General features: G+C 32.8%; 1 protein-coding gene across 2 annotated transcripts in view; it reads right to left on the reverse strand.

Annotated features, from left to right (window-relative positions):
* Positions 1-27,205, reverse strand: part of LOC129798191 (rho GTPase-activating protein conundrum) — a 79,078-nt gene that overhangs the window by 24,768 nt on the left and 27,105 nt on the right. The window lies entirely within an intron of this gene.

Genomic DNA, 27,205 nt, shown 5'->3' on the forward strand with positions numbered 1-27,205 from the left:
CTTTGTATCAAACTATGTAAATTTTAACAACTCAATTTAGACCATCTAATACTAAAAAGTTGAGCTGAGTTCGTTCGATGCTACGTAAGACATTAGGCCGACATTGTCGTACGCCACACCGAAAGACAATTGAACGAAATGTCGATAAATAAATATCCTTGAATAAACTTAACAAAATTTCCAAACTTGTTAAAGCTTCTCAATGCATTCAATTAAAAGATTCTGCTTCTTCAAACAATGTCCTATCCCTACAATGTACATAGATCGATTTTATCAAACAATAGGGGAGGCTGGGCACAAATCGAAAAATTCAAAATTCAATATCTTCCGAGGTAAGAAAGATAGCGGCTCAATTTTTTTCTATAAATAGCCTCCATAGATCTTCTTCAATGTCGTAAGTTTCTTAGAATTCGAACAAGGAATTTAGAAAATAAAAAATATCGAAATTTTTAGTCCTATTTTTGAAATATTTTCCTTACAGAAGATAACAATTATTACCTACTTATTTTCCAAAATTGATGCACTGGTGAATATTTTCTAAATAATTTGGATTCTTTGAATACAAATCCTCTATCTATTTTAGAATTTCACAAAGATTCTTTTCTCCAGAAATCCTTTTATTAAAAATGGTCACTTGGGGTAAAAAGTAACAAAAGGTATAGAGCAAAAAGTAACAATGATGCGAAGCAAATTTCTGATGTCTCACGGCGAAAAGAATCGTCTTTTCCATGTCTCGCCGCTTTTTGTTTGCATTGGTCAAACGATTTGCAGTTTTTTGTGTGTTTTTTCTAAAATAGCTGGAAAATCGCTTTCCTCGTTTTCTCACTTTTCTCGCAGAGAAAACAGTGTTTTACAAAGGTGTAAATGAATAAATTTTCAATGAAAATATGTCCTCCAGGTATTTTTTCAAATTTACAGAAGCCCGTAATGAAGCGAATCAAAATATGATAATACCCAACGTCTGATACTATTTGCCCCAGCATTTTTGAGAACGATCACAAAATTACATTTTAGAAATCGGTTCGATAAACGTATTTCCTTACAAAATAGAGGAAAATTACTTTCACAAAGTTGTAGAGAGGTAAATTTCCTATAAAAAACAAATATCTGTTTTGTGACTTTTTGCCCCAGTCTCCCCTATCGTTCAAATTATTATTTCTCATCAGCGAGAAAATAATGAACATGTTTACTATCTCCCGACTGCCATCGATCGATAAAAGATGATTCTAATACAGAATTATTATTAGGACAGACGATTGACTTTGTCGTAGGACATATCGAAATACAATTGGATGAAATGTCGATCAACAAACCCTTCCTAAACTCAACAAACATGCACAGCTTAATAGAGCTTTTCAGAACAGTCTATCTAAAAAATCAGCTTAATCAAGCATTTCGATAAACAAAGTGACAAACCAATGATCAGTTTTTACTATACTTTGTGTGATGTCGATCAACAAATGACAAAGACAAGTCGTACGACTTTCTAAGAAACAATCAGAATGTCGATCAATAAGCCATATCTAAACTCAATAAAATTTTGCAGCTTAGAAGCTTTTTAAAGCAATCAATCGAGAAGTTCAGAGCTTTACATAAATTTTGAACAGCGGATACCTTGTTGATTGTCACTCAAAGTATCGCAAAAACAAGAAATTCCCTTATTAGGATTTCTTTTAATTTATATTCATAATGTGTATAACGATCAACGGTAATTCAGCAAGAAGTTTTAAACTAGATCCACCCTACTGTAAATGCTTGAAATCTGTTTCATATTTAGCATAGATTATGCCCATCACTCCATGGCTGAAAATAAACAGTTTATAGGAGCAATTTAGTGAACTTTGGCGAGTTCCACTGAAATATCAGTGCGCATTTTCGAACAGATGGTGCATTGATCCACAAAAAACCGCTGTCAGACGAAGTCAATGACTTGGAAAGTCAAATATAGAGGAAGATCTTAGACATGGAAAAGTCATTTGGCACTTTCCGCGTAATTCTCACGGGATTTTTCCCAAAAGGAGGAGTAAATTTCTTAAAATAAAAACCTGTGAATTCTCTCGTGCGAGAAGTGGCGGCTTCCTCAGATTAATTAGAAACACTGTGACTGGCTTGTAAGCTGGTTCTTTTTTTTTGCCTATATGCTTCTTCAACATGACTTAGCGTTGGAGTCATCATTTTCACGGAGGAGAGACCAAAAGTGGATGGTAAAAAGAATAAAAGAGCGCTGAATCAGACAGATTTTTGGTGTTCTTGGCACTTTTTTTTTGTCGAACCTCAACTTGAGTGCTGTTCTCAGACCAAATAGCTGGAGTCTCCTTAATAATTTTGGGGTTCTCATTCTAGCTCACAAAGTGCTGGTACTGAAAAAAGTCTACTCACGAGAGTCCACTGATCATTTTTGGAGACTGTGGCCTTTTTTTTTTTAGTCAAGTTTATGAATAAGATGTGGCTTCTTTCCAGCCAAAGTCCACCTTCTCTTTGCATTCATTGGCATGACTTCACCTCGGATATGAGATTTGTGCTCAATTGTGAACTCTTTCTGACTCTGCGTCGTCAGAAAGTTCTTTTGAAAGTATCTCTTTTGAGATTTGTTTTTGCCCCATTCCCAATAAGTCTTACCGCCAGAAGTTCTATTTGGCCGATAGGTGAGATTTGGTGGATGTTTTTGCCATACATTTCATAAATATGCCATTAAAATACTGTTAGGCGGATTGTTAAATAAGACAAGGAACGACGGTGAGGTCACTCGTTCTATTTGCAAAAAGTACACTGAGAAAAATTTGGGGGTAAATTATGAATGATTTGAGATTTCTTTTAACACCAAATTCTAGTCAATTTTTGAAGCATAAACAGTACAAAATCGAAGGATAACACTACACTCTCTGCAAAGTTCGAGCAGTAAAATATTAATGAATACCGTGACGAATTTGCCTCTCAATTGGTTAGGGGTAGTAAATTATTTTACACTTAAAGCCTATACTTCGGGAAGGCTACGCATATGCGTTTAAGTGACAAGAGACTCAATGTTTGTGAAATAGATAGAGCAGTAGAGGGGCTAATATTTACCCCTTTATGACCCAGGCGTAATTTTCGACTGTGGTACCAATCACAGTTCATGGTGAGGCGCCTACTGTGTGAATGAAGAAGCTCCTAGAGTTGCAATAGCCGTGTCAATCCTTACCAAACCTGCGCGCACCCTTTGTTTCAGTGAATGAAATCTCTAGAATTTCACAAATCAGGTTGCATCAGCCTGCCATGAGAGCTTTCGGTCAAGTGAGGCACCTTGGGGTTCATTGAAAGTCTAGAAACTCTCTTCTACACGGTAAAAAAATTTGGACACTTACCAAAATATTGGAATAAGTTTTCCTTGGAACAAATTTTTTTGGAATCGATTTGCACCTAGAAAAGATATTTTTTGTTCCAAAAAGTTTTCTTTATAGTTTTGTTATGAAATGCAGTTACAATTCTGTTAGAATTTTCTTTTGGAACCGTTTTGATACAGTGGAATGTCTACAAATTTAAGTTGATTTCATTTTATACAAATTTGTTCCTGAAATTTGGAACAGAATTTGTTGCACTCGGCTGTTTTGTTCCCACTGTCAGGAACAAATTGGTACATATTTTTTATAACAATATTATTCCTACATCTGTAACAAATTTGTTCCAAAAATTTTCGGTGTCCGTGGACGAGGTAATTTTTGGAACGAAATTGTTACTCATATGGGGAATTTTTTTGTTCCTATTGTCGGGAACAAATTCGTGTAAGTGATTTCGTCTTACAGTTAAGGCCTATACTTCAGCCGAGATGGGTTTCGGTGGCGAAAGTTCATAAGGAACATAAAATAAAAATCAACTTAAGAGTGTTTTATACAGACGCGTGCATGACGAAATCATATGCGAGTTCTGGCATTAGGAGGGGAAGGGAATCTCGAATTAAAAAAGTGAAACCATATAGCACGAAAATTGCTACAAATTTGGGTTCTTCCTCCCTTAGTTGGTGACAGGTGACTGAGTGTGATAGGAGGGATACGATTTTATACTAGACGAGCTATTTTTTGGAATAAATTCGTTACTAATATTGGGTATCTTTTTATTCCTCTTAGAAGGTACAAATTTGTTACAAAAATTTTCGGTGTCCGTGGACGAGCTACATTTTGGAACAAATTCGTTACTAATATTGGGTATCATTTTGAGTCTCGTAAAATGAACAAGATTGTGCCAAAAATTATGGTGTCCGTGGACGAGCTAGTTTTTGGAACAAATATGTGCCGAAATGTTTTACCGTGTATAAGGGGATGCAACCTGAGGAGCACCCCCTTAGACAATGAGGGCTTTGAAGATGACCTAAATACCTATCACTAGAGAGATAGAATGGTCTACATGCTAATGGAACCATCAGATTGTAGATTCCTTCGTGAAGTCATTCTTCAGACATTTTATATACTACATTGAAGTTATACCATCATCTAACTACATCTAAGAAAGTTTAGATAGGGTGGCGGCATTAGTTGTGGCCTGTCTTTACTTGTGGTCTCGTCGCAATTTTTCTCAGAAAATGATTCTGAAACTCAAAAATATGTTATGTGTTCCTAAAATACATCAAACATTTTTAATTTTGAAATTTTTCGAAATCATTTTATGATATTGTACGAGGAGGCCATAACTAAAGGCAGAGGGCCAGATACTGCCACCCTTTATGGATTCTAACATAATGCTTTTACTCAATGGAGATTATGGAAAAGTTTCTCCGCTCCCTAAGGGATGATCGGTCCTCCAAGGTGTACTTGTTCTTGTTATTAAGGTGGGGCTTTGCTATCTAAATTCGTTGCAATACGTTACATTTAAAAGAATCATAAGTCTTGAAAGTGATTGGCACCCTTTTGCACTGGAGGAAGGTCACCAAGGCTAAGAGACGGCGGTAGTTATTTTTCCTACTTGTTTCCGGATCTTTAGAGAAATTGATAATTAAGGTACGCCCTGTTTCGAAGGGTAAAATAATTAAATGAGTAATAAACAATTTTTATAAAGATTTACATAAAGTTCAATAGAATGTAATTGATATATACACCTATAAGTGTAGATTTTACACCTGTTATAAACCTGTAAGGGTGTTAAAAATACACTCATAAACAATATAGAATTTATACAGAAAGTAAAAGTGGTAGAAGCTTACATTTAGTCAAATTTTCTTATTTGACGTGTAAATCTAAGCCACGTTTTAACACTTTCTTAAAACACTGTCTCTTAAAATTTTATTCTCTCAGTGTACATTCGCAAAAAGAGATTTTATTGTTCATACAAGTTAATGTTTGGGTGGTACAAAGAAAAGAAATTGCTAGATTGTTTATGAGGACGATGCCAATTGATGCCATTGACCAAAGTATTTCTTATCAAAGTGACACTAACTCCTTGACTTCAAGTTCTTTGCTCTTTCTCTTTTAGTGGGCATTCACCACGGAAATCTCATCTAAATGAAAACGATCTTTAATTTTTTTTTGCCCGCACAAAACTATCACTTATTTAACGGAATAGCGGAGATCTGTGCAAAAGTAACATAAGATCAACCATAAATCGTCTCATGAATAATTTGTATATGAATTTCCGCGAGTTTGCTTCAACGAGTTTGAGTATTTTGTTGGAAAATTTATGGCAGAGACACACGCTTGAGTGAGATAAAAGACGAAATCTCACTCCTAAATGGAGCTGTTCTACAAGTGAAAATGAATTAACATGTCCTCATCAACGTCACTCTTGTTTCACTGTCAACAAAAGAATTAATTATAGAGAAAAATAAACACGAGATAGGCACATACAATCAACACCATATCCCCCACTTTGTCTATTTTGTATATAACCGAGCAATATACGATTTTTATGATAAGATCAGATTGACACTGTTTAGTGCCAATTATATGCTCAACTGATAAAAATATCTACGCTATTTTTCTCCAACATTTCCCACCTTCGCCAATATTTTGTTTCTCTCTATTTTCCAGACATACCAAATGACTTTAATTGAATTGTTGTTTATATTTATTGAAGGTAGTTAAATAATTGTACTTGTGCGTGCTTCATTGTCGTCAAATAGCATTTATTGTAATATCTATGTGTGAAATAAATAAAATAATTTTTCCAACGTATTACGCGATGTGATAAAATGGGATCACATAATTGAATTGGAAAACCGGTGAAAGACAGAAAGTGGGTGAAAAATATAAATAGATTTCTCTGTTACAAAAAAAAAGAAACAACAATATAAATAAATCGCAATTTGGACTTGTGACTGGACAGAAATAATAAAAAAAAAACAAGAAATATTGATGGTTGAGTGAAAACCGAATGAAAAATCACTGACTAGGGATGAGTTACGCACGTGTTTCGTAAATAAAACACCGGTATGTGATAACAATAAAAATCTATTTTCGTACTTAGTCAGGTTTGTCATAACGTAACAAACCTCCCTTCCTATTTTCAAATAAAAACTTCACAGTATTTCAATGCGTTTTATGTAAAAGTTACAAAGGGAAAATGAATTGAAAATTCAAAATATCTACTTAGGATGGTAAGACTCTTTATTAACAAAATACTATTAATTTTGTTCTGTAAACATGTTTTTCACAATTCTGAGAGAGCAGAGAAAAGTAGTTCTGGACGTTTTGCTTAATCACGTACGCACATTCTAAAATATATTTACAAAACAAATATAATCGTACGACAATTTTTGAGAATTCAAAATTCATTTAATTTTGTCTTTGTCAATGTCTACAAAAGTAAGTGAAAAGGATGGAATTGTATAATTTTTATTAAGTCTAAATTTAATCTTAAATCCAAAAATCAGAAAGGAAGCGCTGTTCAAGGCGCTGAAATGATCGATACTATAAATCGAACCATCATTCGCTAGTTTTACGAATTGTGTTTTCGAGATTTATTGCAGTCGAGAAATAATTCACTAAAAGCGTCGAATAATTTTCTAAAAATATTTTTATTTTGAAATGACAATCCTTTAGTATCAATCCTTTAGTATGATACCTTTAGTATGTATCAATCCTTCCAGCGCTTCCCTTACAGAACCGATGATACTGCTGCCGTATTATCTTAAAGGTTGAAAATCATGACAAGACACTGCGATTGCCGCTTGAAAGTGAACAAAAAATTATAATGAGAATGAAAATAAAATTCTTTTTATAAATTCAAATTTACCTTAAAATTCATCTTTTAGGATTTATAGTGACCAAACAATTAAAGTATTTGCCTAAACATAAGATCTAAGGAAAGATACCATAAATCTTTTGAAATGTGCTAAATCACAATCTTCAATGAAAGAAGATTACTAATTATTTTCGTACTTAATACGGTCTAATTTCTCTAATTTCTTATAGGGTAAGTGTGCCAAATTTCGGCACAGTTGTATGCAAGCGCCAAAGTAGTTTTTATTCCTTCTTCTTAAGGAGTGTTGCTTGAAACCTCGTAAACCATTTATCGTCTTTATTTACTTTAAAATCATTCTCAATACATTTTAAAATTAATAAAAATGTGGACATAGCTTTGGTTCCCTATTTCGGCCACCTTCATTCTCATAGTTCTTTGCCCTTAGGGATTTTTTCAATGTCTTTTTCACGTCATCTCGTTTGTCGAAGCTACATTTTTTGTCATTCTTTTGCATTGTATAATCTCTACAGTATGTAAAAACTAAAAATTCATGGAAATTCGAGGAACAAAAAAGGTGGCCGGAATTGAAAGCTGGCCGGAATTTGGCACACTTACCCTAACACAGATTTAAAAAAAAAGACTTGAAATTTTATATTAAATGGAAAAACATTGCTTGCTTTTCGAAAAACCATTAAAATTGATTTTAAATTAGGATTTCGAGATATTCGTGAACACGTCTAAATTTCCAGTCAGACAACCCTTATTATTTATGTTACTTAACCCCGCTCCGTCTTATTCTATAAATAATATCTCTGTCCAATATTAAAAAAAATAAATATTTAAATTAAACTAAATATTTTTGTAGTGTGTTTGTGTTACGCGGTCAATCAGGCTTCGGAATTGATAGACTTATACGGGCTTCAGACCTAAGGCTTAGCCAAATGGCTTAACTTCTCTAACTTCTTATCAATCAAGATTTTTTATAAAATTTTGACTTAGAATTGTATTATAAAACCCAAATAATCTATTGAATTCTATAGAACCAAAATAATTGATTGTTTTAAAGATTTTTACACCTTCCAGAACTGGACCTTCTAGAACCTCTAGTCTGAAGACGGCCTTAAGGTAAAGTACTCTAATTCTGAATTATTCCAAAATCTGAATTTTGCGAATTCGTCCTGTTACAGAAGGAAAAGAGAAAAAGGGACCACGAAAAAGAATAAAAAGAAGAATAAACAGAAAAATAAAACTAAATTTTAGGTTTTCTTATCTACAACAGTGAGAAATTCTCATCTTCATCATAATTTTCAACCGCTTATCCCTATTGGGATCGTAGGCCCATGACATTCAAATTAGCGGCCTACGCTTGGCGATTCTCCGCCGCTTCAGGAAGATGTTCGGGTTCGGGTTCTATTCCAAGGCATTCCAAGGCGCAAGATTGAGAAATTCTCAAAATTCAAAATTAGAAATTATTCAGAATTAGAGCAATTCACCCTATATCAATAGATTTACTAAATAAAAATTTATAAGATCCTTTAAATCACCTTTAAAATTGTAAAAACTTTGAAGATGTATAGATATAATTCCAATTCGGCACAAATGCTAATTTCTTGGATTTCGCGAAAACTTTTATGGTTTTCTTACATTTTGCGAAGAATGTTTTTGTGTTACTTGGGTTTCGTAAAAAGAAATTAAAAAAAAAATAAAATAAAGCACAATTCGAAGGGGCTCTCCATATTATTGAAAAGGTTTAAACGTAAACTGTTTATTTTTTAATTTCCAAAATAATCCAGAAAACATCTCTTTTTGTCCCAGGAAAATTTTTCACTCAGCATTTTCAAGTTAATTTGTAGCATAGACGGTCTATAATTCAAGAAGGCATAAGTCGGCGGCAGCCGCAACCAAAAGAGCGTAAACTAGAAAAATTATAGGGGCACAACTTTTACAGTATCTAAAAGTGTCAATGTGTTTTTTTTTCGTATTTCTGTTTTTTTTTTCTAAGTTATTTGGTGTTAGTCGTACTTTTGTAAAGTGAAAAAGTAAAGAAATTTTAAGTATTTCCCATTCTAAGTAAATCCGTAGTTAAATTTCTTGTACTTTGAATTCTAATTGTAAACTTTAGGGTAAGCCAGAGAAATTTAAACTATTCTTCGTTGCTTGGATCAGCAGTTGTCGTAACTTATATATCCTTTTAATCAGCAATCCTGGTAACTTAATAGGTAAACTATTGAAAAAAGCTGATGATTTTGGTAACAATTGCGTTACAACATTTTTACTGATCAAAAAGACGTTTTTAACTAACAATCTGGGATACCCTACAAGGCGTAAAGTAGTCGCTATTAAAGTCACATATGATTTGAATGGAATGTTGGAACAGAAAGTGAAGGTTCTGTTAGCAATCTGTCATAAGGGGGGTCCATTGAAATCTATAATCCGATATCTCCAATTATTTCCATTCTATTCCGGAAACGAACTCACGAAACTCCCTTTGTGTATCGAAACTTCAATCCATTCAGTTCATTGAATCCAAAGAAAGAGAAGATTAACATAAAAAACTTACAAAGCCGCAAATACTATAAGTCTTATATCATTCATCAAATTGAGACAGTAGTCTCTAAACTCTTTTCAATTGATTCCAACACAAAATCTATCAATGTAAGATTAAAGAAGAAGATTATGGTGGGATCACTTTTCGTCAATGAGCTTATCGGATTAGTCAAATGTGGGAAAATTCGTGAAAGATTCGTGAAAAAGAAACAGCAAGAAGAGTCTTTAAATATGCATCTTTATGGTCGTTTTTTTTTTGTCTAATACGATGCTAAAGAGGAAGATTACAAAATGCTTTTTTCGTCTGTGCTTTTGCCTTTCAGTCAAAATGATCCAATTGATCTGGAATGAGGCAAAAGTTTAAGTTAATGGGCTCGATAAGCTGCAGAGAGACCATCTCGTGCAATAATCATCATCATTAATAACAAGTGTTTCTCCTTTCTCAGATGAAAAAGAGCCTTCCGCAAAAAAGGAAAAGACATTGCAATCAAGTTATCAATTTTTTTTCTTATACTTAACATATCGACAGCCCCAGAGATATTTTCTGCACAGAAAAAAAGACCGTCATGATCCCATTTCCACATTCTCAATCAACTGGATGGACGCAGCATGGGAGGCATATGGTTGCGAAACGACCAAAAATGGGGAAGTATTGATTAGAAATTGCACTTTTTTTCTAAATCAAATGCAGTTGGGTGGTTGGAAAAAAAAGAGTCCATGTACTGGAAGTTGTTCCATAGCACCATTGGCATTTTTCATACAATTTCACTCTGAGGCAGAGTATGAATGAAAATTTCTCGGAATTCACAATAATGTTTTGCGGTGGAAGATTTGTTGTAGTCTGCTTCGCAATGAAATGTATTGCAATTTCTACAATTTTCTACCATTAACTGTTTCATTAGTGACCGCCGCCAAATGGAATGAAGAATGGACAAATGTTGCAAACAAGTTTTCTATTTAATACCAACATTGGTATTCCTACTGGCTCTCAAAGAGGAGACACATTGAGATGTGATATTTAAAGCGATTGATCATGTCAAGTAGCATCTCAATTTTCACTCCTCATGAGGGAGAAATTCAACCAGACACAAATTAAAATGCATGATTTCGTTGTTCATCACCCAACTGATCGTCACACCAAGTATCATAATCTTTTCAAGTCCAAGAAGACGATCACCAGCATGGATCGTTCACATGGACCATTCATCGCAAAACATGAAAGCTGCATTTAATTAAAGACATTCATTTCACCACGGCATTTTTAGCCATGTATTTCTCATGTCCACATATGGGAAAATTTGTTTTTTTTTCTTCTCCTTTTTATACAGAAGAATAAAGTATCCCAGTGTGATAAAAATGCATAAAAACAACAAAAGATAAAGGGAAAAGATATGGGTGCATCATCTGAATATTACAGAGTGTATCAAGACAGTTGTATGCATAAAGTTTGGGAAACTAGTTAAGCAAACATTTGAGCAAATCCCTATCTCATTATTGATCGTTTTATAGCTTTTTACTGATCGAAAAAATGTACAGGCCCATCTTACTAATTTACTAACCGCAAATGTATTCTCAGTGTAACTCAGTCAATGTACCAGAAATACTTGAGATAGAATGTTCATATTTTGGGATTAGTTTCCTATAGATAAATAGATGAATTTTTTGAAAAGAAAACAATTTTATCCATTATGGGGGCACGGGGGGAGCCGCCCTCAAACATGCGTTTTAACGGTCACTGAATTCAAATTCTGTACATTAATTCATTACAAACTCTATTGATTTAGATAGAGTAACTATCCAAGAAAACACATTGGCAATCAGAATTTAAATCAGGAAAGAAGATGAAGGCCAATTTTAACAAATTCGACGGGATGTCGAATTTTCCTTCCGCCATTTTGAGCAAAAAAATTTGCATGACTTCACGCGAAGCGAGAAAAGAACAACAAAATGTATTCCCATCTCTGTCGGGTTATTTTTCCAAATAATTGAAGAACTACAGTAACTAAAAATCCATTTCCGACAGAATTTCGAATATTTATTGCCCTGGAATAAATCATCTAAAATCACTCAATTTGCGTATTATGTATAATACCATGGTAAGGAATGGGTTAAAGGCAAAAAATTGTTGTATCTCACTTTTTTTGCAAGAGAAGTATCACAAAAAAGTGTGAATCCAACGTAAATGCCTAAACTGTTCGAATTTTACTAAAACAAGAAAATGCTAAAATGTATGGCAACCTATACACCTTAACCGTTTTTAGTACAAATTTTTCTTAGCGCGAGCGTCGTAATCTGTTTTAAAAAAAATCAGGTAAGACCCACCGTATATTGTCGAGTAAACTTAAAAAACTTCAACTACATAAGTGCTAAATCCGTTCAATGTTACTATTCCAATGAAAAATGAACATGTTTTTTAGAACATGACTGTTCTCAAGTGCTTCTGCATTATCGACTTTTATTTATTTCGGTTCCTATGCCAACTGTTCGATAGTCCTCACGGTATTCTGGAACCATCAAAAAGTCGTGACAGCAAGCAATACGAAAACTCGATTAGAAGCATACTGGCTTACGAGAGCTTCATACTAAAATAAAATAATGATTAGTATTGAAGTGAAAGTATAGAGCCAGCCACTTAATTTCTTTCATTCAAATAAATTTGCAAATCTCGCGTATTGTATGACTTGTGCTTAAACTAAAACCGATCTCAAAGTTTTAGAACATCCCGGAGGTTTAGTAATATACTTTTAGTACAGAGAGTTTCGCATTGAGTGACAACCATTTAATGAATGAGTTGAAGAAAATGAAACAAATATTTTATTTTTGTTTTAAAGTATTTTTTCAACATTTATCACAGGAACGTCATCTCTTGGTTTTAGAACACAAAGAGGAGAAGCAAATGAAAAGTGTAATATTATATATTATGGGAAGGACTCAATATTTTACGCATATTACAATTCTATTGTGTTTTTAGAACCTAGAGAATCTTTTTAGACCTTCTCTTATTTAGCAGTTCATTCAGAATTCGAATTATTTACCTCGAGATGGTTTAGATCAATCATATACTAAAAATATTTATGTACTTTGAAATTAGAACGCTTTTCCATTCTAAATATTTTTCGATCTATTATTTTAATAATGAGTCACAATTAAAAACAATTTTAATTTAAATGCACGAGAAATTTTCTATTTTTGCATGGAATTAAAAAAAAGAGGTTTGAAAAAAATCGAGTAATATAGAAATTTTTATTACTTTTTAAAGTATTTGAAAATACGTTTTTTTTCTTTGTAAATAACGGCTACTGTACTAAACCTTAGGCTGTCTACACACTATGAGCATTTTTTAAAAAAATTCTTTAAAAAATAACCCTAAAAAGGTTTTTAAAAAGAATCGGCTCTACACTAGTGAAAATTTTTGTAAAAAAATGGATTTTTTACAGAAATTTGCCTAGTATGTAAGCAATTTTGTAAAAAAAACCGACCCATTCTTATTTTTTAAAAATTTTTTTAAAGAAGTTTTTTAAAAAATGCTCATATGTGTAGACAGCTTTAAGAGAAGTATTTAAAAAATATCATTTTAGTACAAATTATCTCTATATTTATAATTTAAAAAAATAAATAAAATTCGTCAAACAAAAATATTTAAAATATTTTTTAAACAATAAACAAAAGTAAATTATTTTTCAAAAATAGTTTCAGAAGTCTAATAACCAAATTATTTTATAAATTAAGATTTTATAACTTAAATATTAACCATAAGTTAACACTATAAATACTTTAGTCCCATTGCGTTTTCTATTAGGCTATTCTCTATAAAAGTATTAAAAGTTTTAACCAATCAGAGGACATAATGGAACTAAAATTTTTCATGTTATTACATGTTTAATTACGAGTAGATTGTATCTTTTAAATTTTTTAATAGATTAAAATTCTCAGACTTCAAAGATTATTTTCGGATGTTCTATAAATATTATTAATTTCATAAAGGGTAGTCATTCATCAAATAAACTGACAATTTAATCAATTCTATTGCCTAATATATTTTCTTAGAATATTTTCTTTAAATTTTGTAAACTAACGACTTTAGGACATCTAAATCGAGCCACTCTTTTTGTTCAAGCAAAATGAGAAAAATGCAAATAAGGCATGATCAATTTGACTGAGGATCCCATGAAATCCCCGTATTAGGATCTCAGTTGGTGATCTGTATTTAAATATTCAACGACAAGTTATTACTTTTGTTAAATCCCAGAAAAAAAAATGAAATAGGTGATGCGGAGAAAATAGCTAATTCCAGAATCAAATAAACCACAAATACTGTGTTTATTTTTTCTCAGACAGTTTCTTTTATTCATCCAACAGATATCCAGCCATGTATAGCTGTAGACACAAGTCAAGCTACCCGGCAATAAAATACCATTAAAGACAGTTTAAACAATGTGGTGGAGTTTCAGAGTGAAAGTCAATTTTAATAATGTACCAAGAGTTGAGCATTAATCTCAATTTAATTTATTATGTGAGTTAAACAACTGGATTCAATTCTTTCATCATAATCTCATACTAGACAATCATTCTTTTGACTTGCTACAATTACTCTTTTATGTAGGGCTTTAAATTCCATCAAGTGTATCAAGTAATGAGGAGCTGCATTAACCTCATAATACAGAAAATTAGGCTAGTTTGTCTGGTAAGAGACTGAGTACATTGATAACAAGGCACTGAGATATAAATTTCAAGTTAAGATTAATTCACATACAATTAGCACATGAATGTAAGCCCTCTTAGGAATTTTTCTGCAGTAATCTCCCATTCTTCGTGAAAGTCAAAGCTTTTAGTACATACCACAAACATGTCAAAATTCTCAGAAAATAATTCACAAAAACTGAAGTTTCTCAGAAATGTCAAAGGGTATTGTATAATGATTTTTTTTCCATTAAGATATTCACCTGAAATGTTGTTGAATAAGATTGGTCAGGAAATGAACATGACTATGGAAATAAATCAAATATCAATCAGAGATGATTAACAACTCTTCTGCAATATTCATGCAATTGTGTGTAAATTGATCTTTGGATTGTTAAATTAAAATAATACTCAAAGAGGAAATTAAATAGTATTATTCAGTTATGAATTGTGACAAAGAGAAATCCCAGAGTTTTATGGAGACACTGCAATAAAAAAAACATTAAATAATAACACTATAATTCAGTACTTTGTTGCAGACTTTGCATCTTATTAGATTTCAATAGAAAGTATCGGTGTTTAGCTAAGTTTTCTGGATTTGTCTAATTTTAGCACAAACAAATTACCTCGACAAAGGGCATTACTGGCATAACTTTTATTTCAAGTTTCCGAAACAGTTTAACAAGTTATTTATACATAGTTTTAATAAATATTTTATTTTATATGGCAAATTTTATTTTTTAAATTCTAAATAATATTTAGAGATAGCTTGCATGGAAACGATATTTTTTTTAAATACTCCTTTGATATTTAGTACAAAGTAGGGTAAGTGTGCCAAATTTCGGCCAGCTTCTAATTTCGGCCACTTTGAGTATAATTTCGGCCATGCAAATAAATTAATTAAAATTATGTATGTAATCTTCGAATAGTCAATGAATTCATTTTGCTTTCAAATATTTATTCATTTTAGGATATATTAACAGAAAGACAGTTAAATTATAGGTATAATTTGAATTTAAATTGCGTTGTAAAAACTCAGTGTGGAAAGAGTCTTACAAAAAATGTGACAGATCGATTGTGTCTCTAGCAGTCTTGTGATTTGTGGTGAAGTGCAGAAGGTTTTCCTTCGGTGTTTTTCATGAAAATTGATTAGTTTTCATTAAAGATTGTTTCTGTTTATGTTAATAGTGAATCAATCTTTAAATTTCGGGTGAAATTTCCCAGCTGGATCCTGTATTTCGCGTAAAAAAGTATATACTTTGTGAGCGTCTCTACAGTGAGGCAGTGTTGCCTATTTCGGCCACATCTTTTGCTTTCCTAAATTTCTTATTCATTTTATGTTTCCTTTTTCAATTTTTGAATTCTACAATGTCCAGAGAAAAAAAACCATCGCTTCTATGAAAAAGATGATGTGGAAAAGGCCTTGGAAGAGTTCAGGAAGTGCAAATTGCTACGGGAATCTGCGCGTAAATTTGAGATGCTACTCTTCAGGTCTTCAGGACAAATTACACGGAAGATCTCAAGGCTTGTGAATCATATAAACGTATTAAATTAAATATTAAACTCGTTCCGTTTGACGTTTTGAAATTTTCTATCCGTTGCGTCACAAAATGTGGTCAGAAAAAAGGTGGCCGAAATTTCACACAAAGTGGCCGAAATACTACCCAAAGCAATGTCCATATTTTTATTAATTTTTTAATATTTTAGGAAGTGATTTAAAGAAAACAAAAATGATAAACTAGTCTTGAAGGTTCCGCACAACCCTCCCAAAAAGGAAGTAACAAAAAATATCAATATGAATTAAAAATATTGCATTTCAAACTTAGGACTTTGGTGCTTACATGCAACTATGCCGAAATTTGGCACACTTACCCTAGCTGTTTTTTAAAGAGAAAAAACGTCTCAAACACTTTAAAATGTATAATAAAAAATTCTGTATTAATTGAGTTTTCTCAAATCTATTCTTTATGGTTTTTTTATTCTATGAAAAAAGAGAAAATTTCCCCCCGCATTTTAATTAAAATTGTGATTTCAATCTAAATTTTTTTTAGTACACGATTGATCTAAAAAAAAATTGGGGGTATGCAAAAAAAATTTGTAATTTTTTACTGGTATTTCGGGTATTTTATTTATTTATTTCCCAGAACATTTATAACGAGAGATCATTTTAGTACATGATGTACTAAATGTTTCATAACTTCCTTTAGATTTTCCATCAATTCAATAGCCATACTCAATATGAATTTTTCAAGTGAAAAAGGCACATTTTATATTTAGTAGTTCCTAACTTACTGAGACACAAATTTCCAAGTAATTTTTAGCACAAGCATGTACTAATATTTTATAATTTTATTTTAAATATTTTAATTTCACAGATTTTATCTATCATGGATCATTACGCTAACCTATAGCAAGTCTACTTATCTATGTCAATTGTTTAATGTTATTATGAAACACAAATAGTGCATAATATTGATAAGAGGTTATTTAGTACCTTCATGGCTTTATACGAGCTGCAGTGCGACTGCAATATAGTAAATACCTCAATTGTAAATCTTGAAATTGCAAAATGAACAGCTATTTCTAACAACTGTGAAGTAATTTAAGAAAAACTTGTAATAATTTGCTTATTGAAGTCGCACTGTGAATAAATTGCCAAGTTATGAATTAAAACAATCATGATTTGCAAAATTACAAAAACACACTTTAGATTTTGCATATTTTTGATCCAATCAGTACATACACAAAATATTTTAGATTCCTTATTTAAATTATGTTTAAAACTTAAAAAACAAATGAATAATCGTAGGTGATATTTAGAACATGCATGTTCTAAAATAAATAGGCACTGTGTTCGAGTATACCAAAAGAATTAACATCAAAAGATTAACATTTAAATTAAAAAATCTATTCTAAATAAAACAAATAAAATTCAATGAGTTCAATATACTAAAGATAAGTCTTTCAGATTTTCAATATAATTGCCCCATTAGATCTTTTTTGTCTTCAAAACTTTTACATCAACATAAAATCTATTTCACTCCATCACGATCACTTATCTGCGATAATTTATTCAGCATAAAAAAAATGAGACCATTAATTTGGTAATAACACGTTTTCGGTGTCTCAATCAAATTTTCAACCACCACGTGCTTAATGTATAAGTCTTAACAATAGATTTATCTTAGTCAGATTCACAGTAGAATTATCTTTCCAAGAATATTTAATAAAATATCCACGTCTCGAGAAATTATTCTCCTTCCAATTTCAGATGTTTTTATCTAAGTAAAGTCAAGCAATAAATTTGCGTAGAACTTCTCAACGTCGTCCTACGTTTCTGACGTTAATTGAAATCTTATCTTACAATCGCACCACAGAACAATACAGAAGAAATCGAGCTGGCAATTGTGCAAAAAAAATTCCAAATGATAAAAAAATAATAGTAACAGAGCGATTTTATAGGCACGTGAATAAAAGTATATTTATCTTTGATGGATTAGTGCGATAGGCGCAGAATAGGCTTGAGGTTAGGAGAATGTGAATTTGACAAGGTGGAAACTTACGAAATTATATAATCAATATTTAAAGTGCTTTTTACATGCTCATCCATGGCGATAAATACAGCAAATAGTATGTCGTATAAGGTGTTAATTTATTTATTGTACAAACAACTTTTGTGTCACCTATTTGCTATACATAATAATGTGTTTTTAAGAATTTATCAAAAATACTTTGAGGTGTCACGCTATATTGATATTAGGTGCCTCACCCACCTATTTTGCTTTATTGAATCACAATAAAATGCTCACAGATATATAAAAACTTCGGAAAGGCACTAAAAGACTCAACTTCATCCTCAAAATTTATGGTTGTTCGCCACTAGGGGAAGGCTTTCAGACTTCGCACATTCTCCGACTTCGAAGACTTCATATTTTTCTCATATTTCTTTATTGAAGACTAACTTTTAAAATATAGTGCCATAGATAGGGGAAAGGTTTATAACTTTGACCAGTTTCTTATTTTGGACACTTTGAGGATAAAATTGGTCACTAAAAATAAATTGATTAAAATGATGGATTTTTATTCCAATATTTGATGAATAATAAATTCTATCTAAATATTTGTTCTTTTTGGAAGATTTTAACACTAAATACGTTAAATTTTGAATATGATTTGAGTTGAAATTGCTTTGTTGAAAATTCAGTGTGAACAATTGCTTACGAGAAATATGACAGAACTTCGTGTTTACTTCAGTCTTATTTAGCTGTGGTGAAGTACTAACAATTTTTCCTCGCCTTTTTTTTGAGTGATTTTATTAAATATTCATTGAATATTGTGTTGAATCACATTAATGGTGATTTGTACATTTGACCTGAAGTGAGATTTTCCTTGTGAATTAGATTTTTCATGTGAAAAATGGGAAATTTTCTACAACATTCACTAGTGAGGTGATACTCCTTATTTTGGACAGGTGTTTTTCCCACAAAATTTCGTGAAATTTTAGCTTTTGTGATGACTAGGTTGGGCAGATGCCTGGAGAAACAAAGGAGCATCATCTCTACGAAAGAGATGTAGCGAGAAATGCCTTGAAAGGCTCCCGGAAAGGCCAGGGAATGAGCGAATCCGCACGTACTTGGAGTACCGAAGTCAACTCACTTTAATGACTGATATGGAAAGTTTCCGGGCTTCTTGTGACATTCTACGTCTCCCATATATGAACAGGAAAAGCACTTGGTAAGATTGGTTCATGAAATGAAGAACAATGGGCATCCTGTTGAGGCGGATTAGCTGTCCAAATTTATAGCCAAGTTGTCCAAATTAATAAACAAGTTGTCCAAAATAAGAGTCAAATTCACCTCTACATATCAATTCATTTTTAAACGTATTAAGACTAATTTTAGTAAAAACTAAGACAATAAACCCTTGCCAAGTTTCTAAACAACCCTTCTGAAAAGAGAGTAACAAAAAAAGTCAATTAGTATTGAAAATATCGCACTTCAAACTTGGAACATCGATGCTTATAAGCAGACTGTCCAAAATTATGGGCCTTTACCCTAGATCACATTCATTAAAGGAATATGGAAAAAATATGAAGTATTAGACGCCAGAGAGATTGCGAAGCCTGAAAGCCTTCCCCTATTTCACGGAAAAAAAACCATATACAAATAAATACTTGGTCAATAATAATGAAAAAATATCTCCTTCTTTTATTTTTGGTTTTAACTATCTTGCGTATAGATAGTGAACGAAACACGCTGTTTGCCATCGTCTTTTTCTCTACCTTTTTTTAGTAATCATAAAAAAAATTGTATGTAAATTTATAAAATTTTTCATTTCTATTTTTATATTCGCTATTTGTGTCTCTTGTATTTCTGGTCTCACGAAGTGTCCTAAACTCGATTGAGAAAGACATGTAATAAATTGAGTGAGAAATAACATGAAGTTTGAAATATCTTTTTACTTTTGCTGCTTTACCGCTATTTTTCCGATCTCGACTGATCAAATACGAAAATATGTTGATGGTTCGCTTTTGCTAACCTTAAACTCTCTCTGTCTCTCTCTCCACAAACAACATAGCAAATTATTCGATTATCAAATTAATTCTTCATCTTTTATTTATCATTCCTCTTTCTCGGGCCATTTGTGGTGTTTGCGTATCGTTATTTTTGATGAAGTTTTCATTCTATTTCAGCGGTGTTTGTCTACATCTTCATTTCCATCGAAAAGAAAACTTTACCCAAATAAACCACAGAGTTTCTCCTTCTGCACTCTTAACTGTTTGCACTTGATCATTTTCAGTTTCAATTTTCAAATTAAAAAAAAACAACAAAATGAGGCAAAATCAGTTCCACCCAGAAGAGATGAAATTAATGTCTTAAATTTATCATAAAGAAAATTTTTTTGCTAATTTTATCTGTATAAATGGGAACCCGTTGCATATTTTTTTAATCATATTTCTTCGATTAACTCATATTTGGGCAAAAAATAAGTATTATTGATGGAGCACTCCTTTGGCTTCTTTCTCTTTTTCTGCACACTTTTCCCATCAGCTTTGTGCCAAAAGTGCAGGACTTCAAGAAAACTCACACCCAGACGCCAATTTAATAATCAATAAACAAATTGACTTATGCAAATTCTTGACTTTGACGGAGAAAAAAATCTTTCTTATTTCTCTGAAACAGAAAATCACAAGAAATGTGTGTGGTATTCAAACCCATGAGGTCAGAGCCGAGAAAATTATAGCGGCGCCGGCGGTTGGCGTGATTATCGTGACGAATGAAGCCTCTCTAAAAGTTCTGAAATGCGTTTTTAGTAACTCATACGAGACTGAAATATTTAAATAGCTAAGGGTTGACTTCATTTTTCTGATGTTTTAAAGGGGATTCGAACCCGGGACACATGTATTCAAAATCAAACACTCTACCAATCACAATAATTTAGTAGTCGAAGCTAATACGGTCTTCGCCAGATAATCCGTTTTAATTTATAAAGGGAACGCTAATTTATAAAATATTAAGTTAAAAAGTTAGTCTAAACAGAGTGTAGTAGGGGAAAGCTTTCGAGCTTCGCACACACTCAGACTTCCAACACTTGACATTTCTCCGATATTCCTTTAATGAATATGATCTATTTATGGCAATATATTTTAATAGCTAGTCTTAAATAAAGGAATATGGGAAATATATTGAAGTGTTCGAAGCTAAAGTGTGTGCGAAGCCTGAAAGCCTTCCCTTAAATCAGATAAAAGGTGAAATTGCAAATTCTAAAAACGTTTTAATTGATCAACTGAAGAAGACCCTTACCCAGGGTCGAAAGCTTTGACAAAAATTCGAAGTCTTTTAATTTGAAAAGGAACGGATCTCTATAAAACACCTAGAGAATACCTAGAGAATTCCAATCTAAAGAACACCTATAGTTTTTTAATTCCAAGAAACCAACCGATTTAAGATATAAAAGACGATCGGTTTGAAAGAGCGATTTATGGTCTTAGAAAAAATTCTCCCTTTTAAGTTAATTAACTAATAGGGGAATGTTGGCATGGTTCACACAGAGTGAACCTTCAAACAACGTAAATTTTCTCTTTATTTGCAAATAGCTAGTTCGTCATTTCTTAGCCATAAGATAGATAATTATTAAGCTCATGAGACGAGATGAAAAATGGTAAGTCAGCTCTTTGTAAACAAAGAGAAAATGCGAACCATGCATACAATGTGCGAACCATGCCTACATTCCCCTATTTATTAGAAACGCGTAAGTCTTTTAGGAAAAATAAAACAAAATTCACATTATTCGAAGGCATGAACGTTCGAAGGGAGAGTATTTTCCCCTAATCTCCTTATAGCGCTCTTGGTTCCGTCTCCGTTACCACTCAAAGTAAATGGCATACTCTTAAGGATTTTGTGAGTTTCTAAGGGAATTTAAACACAAAATCTTGGTTCTATAAACAGTTCTTCTGCTTCTTGGATTGACTGTATATATTACTTTCTCCATAGAGTTTGAGCAATAAAAACATGAGCGAATGCTCTTATTTATCATACTGATTTGATTTTCCAAAAGTCAATAAAAACTAAAAATAAAGATAACTAACTTAAAAATAATCTGTACTAACTTCGCTCGTTATTTCTTAAAACTTTCGGGACCGTTACATATTCAACAAGTCAATTTCGCAATTTTTTGATCAAAAATATTTAGTTCCTAGCTCTTTAGCTCAGGGATTAGTCAGGCCCTTACAAATAATATTTTACATTTGAACATCTTTATAGTTTTAAACATCCACAAGAATCAGATTTTTATCAATTCTAAATATGGTAGATGCTGCTGTAAGCTTTTCTTTAATTCCAGTACTTAAGGATAGTGTTTATCGATCGTACATATCATATGTATATAGATAGGATCGGTGACGACCATTGCTACTAATGTGAAAGAAACCTTACGAACAGCAGTGTGACAAAGGTCACCCCAGAGGGCAGAGTCTACGGACAGCATCTACGGTAGTCCAAAAAAAATTATTTTACAATTTTAAAAATGCAAAAAAGAAGATCGAAAATAATATCCATTTGTATATCTTACAATATAGCACTATGAATCATGAAAAGAAAACAATACGATAAATTATCATGAAAAATTAGAATAATTCGAGGTAAGTATCTGACAAATTTTACGTTCAATCTTTAATTCTTCTGGTGTTCGTTATCGGCAGCTTTTTCAAATATTATAAAAAACTTAAACATTTTACAAAGTTTTTGACCCGTATGTCCTAGACACACTTACGACTTAAGCCAAGAGACGACTTAGTGGAAAATGATGGAAATATAGTTTGACCATTATGTCTAATACAATTACGCTAAGCTGTCTCTCGGCTAATCCTCAGGTCTGTCAATGCCCTTACAATGGGTCAAGTAGAATTTTTCAAATATTTAAAAGCCATCTTTGACTTGGTATCGGTGGTGCCTTCTTCCAGCGGATCTAACTATTCGAGAACTTTGTCACTTATAGGGGTAGTCTTTATGGAAGAAACTGATCATTCTATCAGTAACCGTGCTAGGCTGTAGTAGTTCAAAGTTATGAGATTGAGGGCGTCACACTCACATTGTGTACTCGGGTGGTTAGGATACAAAGTCGCCCGACCTCTCACAGATCCGCAATTTATAAAATAATTAATATTGAATTAACTGTGATCTGAGTAAAACCACAATTCTTAAGTTAATGAATCAATTTCCTAATAATCTGTATTCGGATAATGATTCTAGATTATCAACATTTTAAATATTGAATTTAGACATCTACAATTTTATCAGTAAAATGGGGATCGCGTGACAAAATTGGTCAGAGTGTCTTAAGATGTCTTAAGATATCGTCGGTTGCGTCTACCTCTGTCGTATCTGCATTTCTTTTGTGTTAGCATTTCACGCAAAAGGGGACATCTGTATTGTAGCTTGCACCTAATGCAGATACGACAGAGGTAGACAAAACCGACGATATCTTAAGACGGAAAAAAATCCTTGGCTCAACTCTCGCAGTTTTGAGTTCAAAAACTACTGCCCAGTGCAAAGAACTGAATGTGCATCTTCATATGCATTAAAAAGTTTTGAAAAAAAGCACCGCCTTTTGCTGGTATATCCGGGAGCACGGAAGAAGCATGTTGTGTAGAGGTGCTCCTGCGGGCGGTTTAAAATGAACTTAACGGACTTATTCAATATAGGATATAACATCGTAAAATAATTACTTTGTAATACGAATATCTCAGTGTGATTAATATCATAAGTTATGAGCCTATGCAACTCACACCTCTGATCCCTCACCTCACTGTCCATAAACACCTCTGAAAATTATAGATGAGTGTCAATATTTTTTGGGAGGGTGTGTAAACGGCATAAAATATAAATATGTGTATACCTCTGGAGAGATTATGTAGCATGGCTGTTATGAGATGGACAATGTATAGAAAAGAGTCTCGAGGTCAGATGTGTTTGCTTATGAAATTGTCACCTGAAAATGTCAACAAATTGCCGGATGGACGGAACGCAACTCATTGGAATTCGCACCATTTGCCCACAACCTGGTGGCGACTACTGATCAACATCGTGTGCGGTGGCGTCCAAATCCCTCGCAAAAGATGATCACATGGCGCAGCCCGAGGCCTCAGTGGTATATCCACCAAGTGAACAAATATTTAGTGGAACCTCTCTGCGCACATAAAACCAAATGAAGCCAGCAACATGTTTGTGAATGACTTGGAAATAGCCGAAGGTTTTCCACACCAAACCAACACCATCAGAGCAAGAGAGCTCTTCTATCTCTCCATTGCACAGGTGGTAAATATTTGTAAAGTGATTAAAATCACTTTATTCAATCGCCACGCAAAATGAACATTATAGGAAACTGGACGTCTCACACGACACTAAATATCGTGCCAACAGAGGAGAGATAATTCATGCCTGAGCACAGTGATTATTGAATAAAATGATGATATTCTCGTTAAGAAACCTAAAATCTCCCTCAACCCTTGTGCAAATATTTGCAGAATAATTACACTTCTCCAGAATTCTTGTGGTGGGAACAAAAATTCACATTACAAGAATTATTTCTCATCTCCCAGACAAATAATAATTATTAAATTGACATTAGAACTCACAGATTACTCGTGAAGTTATCTTATAGGATCGGCGTCGATTCTTAGTTGCGCAAAAAGAGTTAATGAGCCCATTCTTGGAACAAGGCAAATTAAATTAAAATTGGTCCATAAATATGCTGTGGCATTGATCATTTCTCTGGAGAATTTGCTCTAAACTCGGAAAATTATGCGCAAAAACATCAAAAACAAATATCTAAGAGGTGGTTATTGTAACACCTGTGATGGGATTTTTATTTGTTTACAAAAATGCGGAAACACATTAACATAGATCTCCATCAAAGAAAAGATCATTGCATGCAATGCATAAGGGCGCAATATCTAATGTGTTAGGGAACCTGGGGCAAAATGTGACAATTTAGAAACTTTTTTAACAATCGATATCTTCGTTGGACTAATAAGAGTTTCTGGAAAAATAAAATACGCGATCTATCTAAGGAGGAAGGTGATGGAAAACAAGAGAAGAGAACGGCCTAGCTAATGTTGACTTGTGGGGATGTCGAAAACCAGAAGTCGATATCTCTTACCGTTTGGCTTCTAGCCGTGTAACAACTTGAAAAAGGTGTACTTTTTCTGTGCTCTGTCTTTGAGTTCGAGCAGTAAAAAATAGTATTATGAAACTTTTCAAAAAATATTTTGAATAATACTCTGAACTTACTTTCCCAGCGCGCACAGTTAGCTAAAAAAGACAGCATTTTCAGCAAAAATATGCTGAAAACGCTGCCTTTTTTAGCTAACTCTGCTCTCTGGGTTACGTCTAGAACGTATTTACGTTTAAATTCAAATCAATTATTAAGAAAATATTTTAAATGTCTTCTTAACTACTTGAAATGTGACAAGTGTTAAGACAACCAGTAGCATAAAACGGTAGGCCTTCCAACGATTTGCTCAAGAGGTCGAAATCAACGCTAAGACGGCGTTAGACACAAAAAAGAGACATACAAATATAAAATGACTCAATAATCCATTGCATTTGAATTGGATTAACGAAACAGCAAAAGCTTTAATAGCTTAATGGACAAAGAAATGGATTTGTAAATTCCCTAATAGACTCAGGCTGATCCTTGAGAATATTTAGCTTGTAAAATTTGTCAGTAAAGATTTGTCCCAAACTGGAGAGCCTCAAGTGGGTCAGTGGACAGAGTAGTGGCTCTATGGCTGTGAGGTCTCGGGTTCACAACTGAGCAGCAGCAGAAAAAGATTTCTCATGCCATATCGGCTTTGAATTCGTCCAGTGAATGAATGAATAGTAATACCAAATGGTGCACATTCGCAAAAAAGTGAACCGCCTAAACAATAGAGTCTAGTACGAGAATGATTTTCGACATGAAACTGGTACTTCAGTCGATACAAATATTCACCGTCAGTGATCCCAAACACACACCGAGAAGGGCTACTGCTGTGATATAGTAGCGGCACTGGTTGCCCACAGAGCTGTGATATGGAGCAGCTACCCGTATCGGGGAATAGAATAGGAATGGGGAAGCATAAGGAGCCCAATTATGGCCTGGATGTATCAGTAATCCGAAATGGAGAATTGACCCCTGACCAAATCTTAAAATCTTATCCCACATTGTTACACACTAGAGGACTTGGGATCAACGATTAAAGATCCTTCACATAAATGTTTACTTCACTGACAACAATTTTACACTCTTCAAAAAGAAGTAATAAAAACATTCGAAACAAAGTTGCATGCAAGCATCGACTTTGATGCTTGCGTCCAACTATGCCAATACTTGGTATAGTTACCCTAAGTAAAACATTAGATGGATTCCACTCTCTTTGGTATCAGTACGTATATAGAAACATCTTACTATTTCGTTTTAAAGCTTAATAAATTATAGCTCTTGGGCGGATAGATCCCTGCCTCGATCTTGCAGTTGTGAGATCAAGTCCCGCCCGATACAAAAAGATCAAAGGTCCTGAAAGGTTACGTCTATTAAAATTTATTAAGAAAAATCAAGAATGTAAATTGAGCCTTTTCCATATTTTTAAATGGAAATTATATAATGATAAGGTTCTCAATTCCATCTTAACAGAAGGAGGAAAAATACAAATTTTATAGTTGCCCCTATTCAAAGGTGCCTCACTCCCCATACAACAGAGGAAATACTACTTTTCCAAAACCTCTATTAGGTGATTATTTATTTATAGTGAACCACTAATTTGAAGATCTTCGAAAGTACCTTAATGAGAATAATTCAATTTTATATTATTTCATTTTTTTATATTCTAATATTTTTATTTTTTACTTAAAAGATTCTTTGAATTTCGATTGGCTAGTACGGATAGCATTTTAAGTATAATTTTAAACGGTACATTTCGTTAAAAGAATTAATACAAAAATAATATTTTTTTAATAAATAAAAATAATAAGGCCTTCTGAACGATTTAGACAATATTAATTATTTCTGATGTTTTATTTTATTTCCTAATCACAATCGATTTCAAATTTTTATTGACCGAAAATATTTATTCTGTATTAATACGTTAAATCACATGGAATCTGCTACAAAATTACTTACATTTCAGTGTGTCCCAAATAAGGAAACTTCTGTCCTATAGAACAAAACGTTAATCAATATAAAAATCTTTTATTGGTTGTGTTATCCAATCTTTAGAAAATAAGAAGCAAACAGCCTTCATCGTTCATCTACAGTTCCTCTCTGGTAATTTATGAGACTTCTATGCAAA

Source organism: Phlebotomus papatasi, chromosome 1 (assembly GCF_024763615.1).
Source record: "Phlebotomus papatasi isolate M1 chromosome 1, Ppap_2.1, whole genome shotgun sequence".
In the NCBI taxonomy this organism is placed as follows: domain Eukaryota; kingdom Metazoa; phylum Arthropoda; class Insecta; order Diptera; family Psychodidae; genus Phlebotomus; species Phlebotomus papatasi.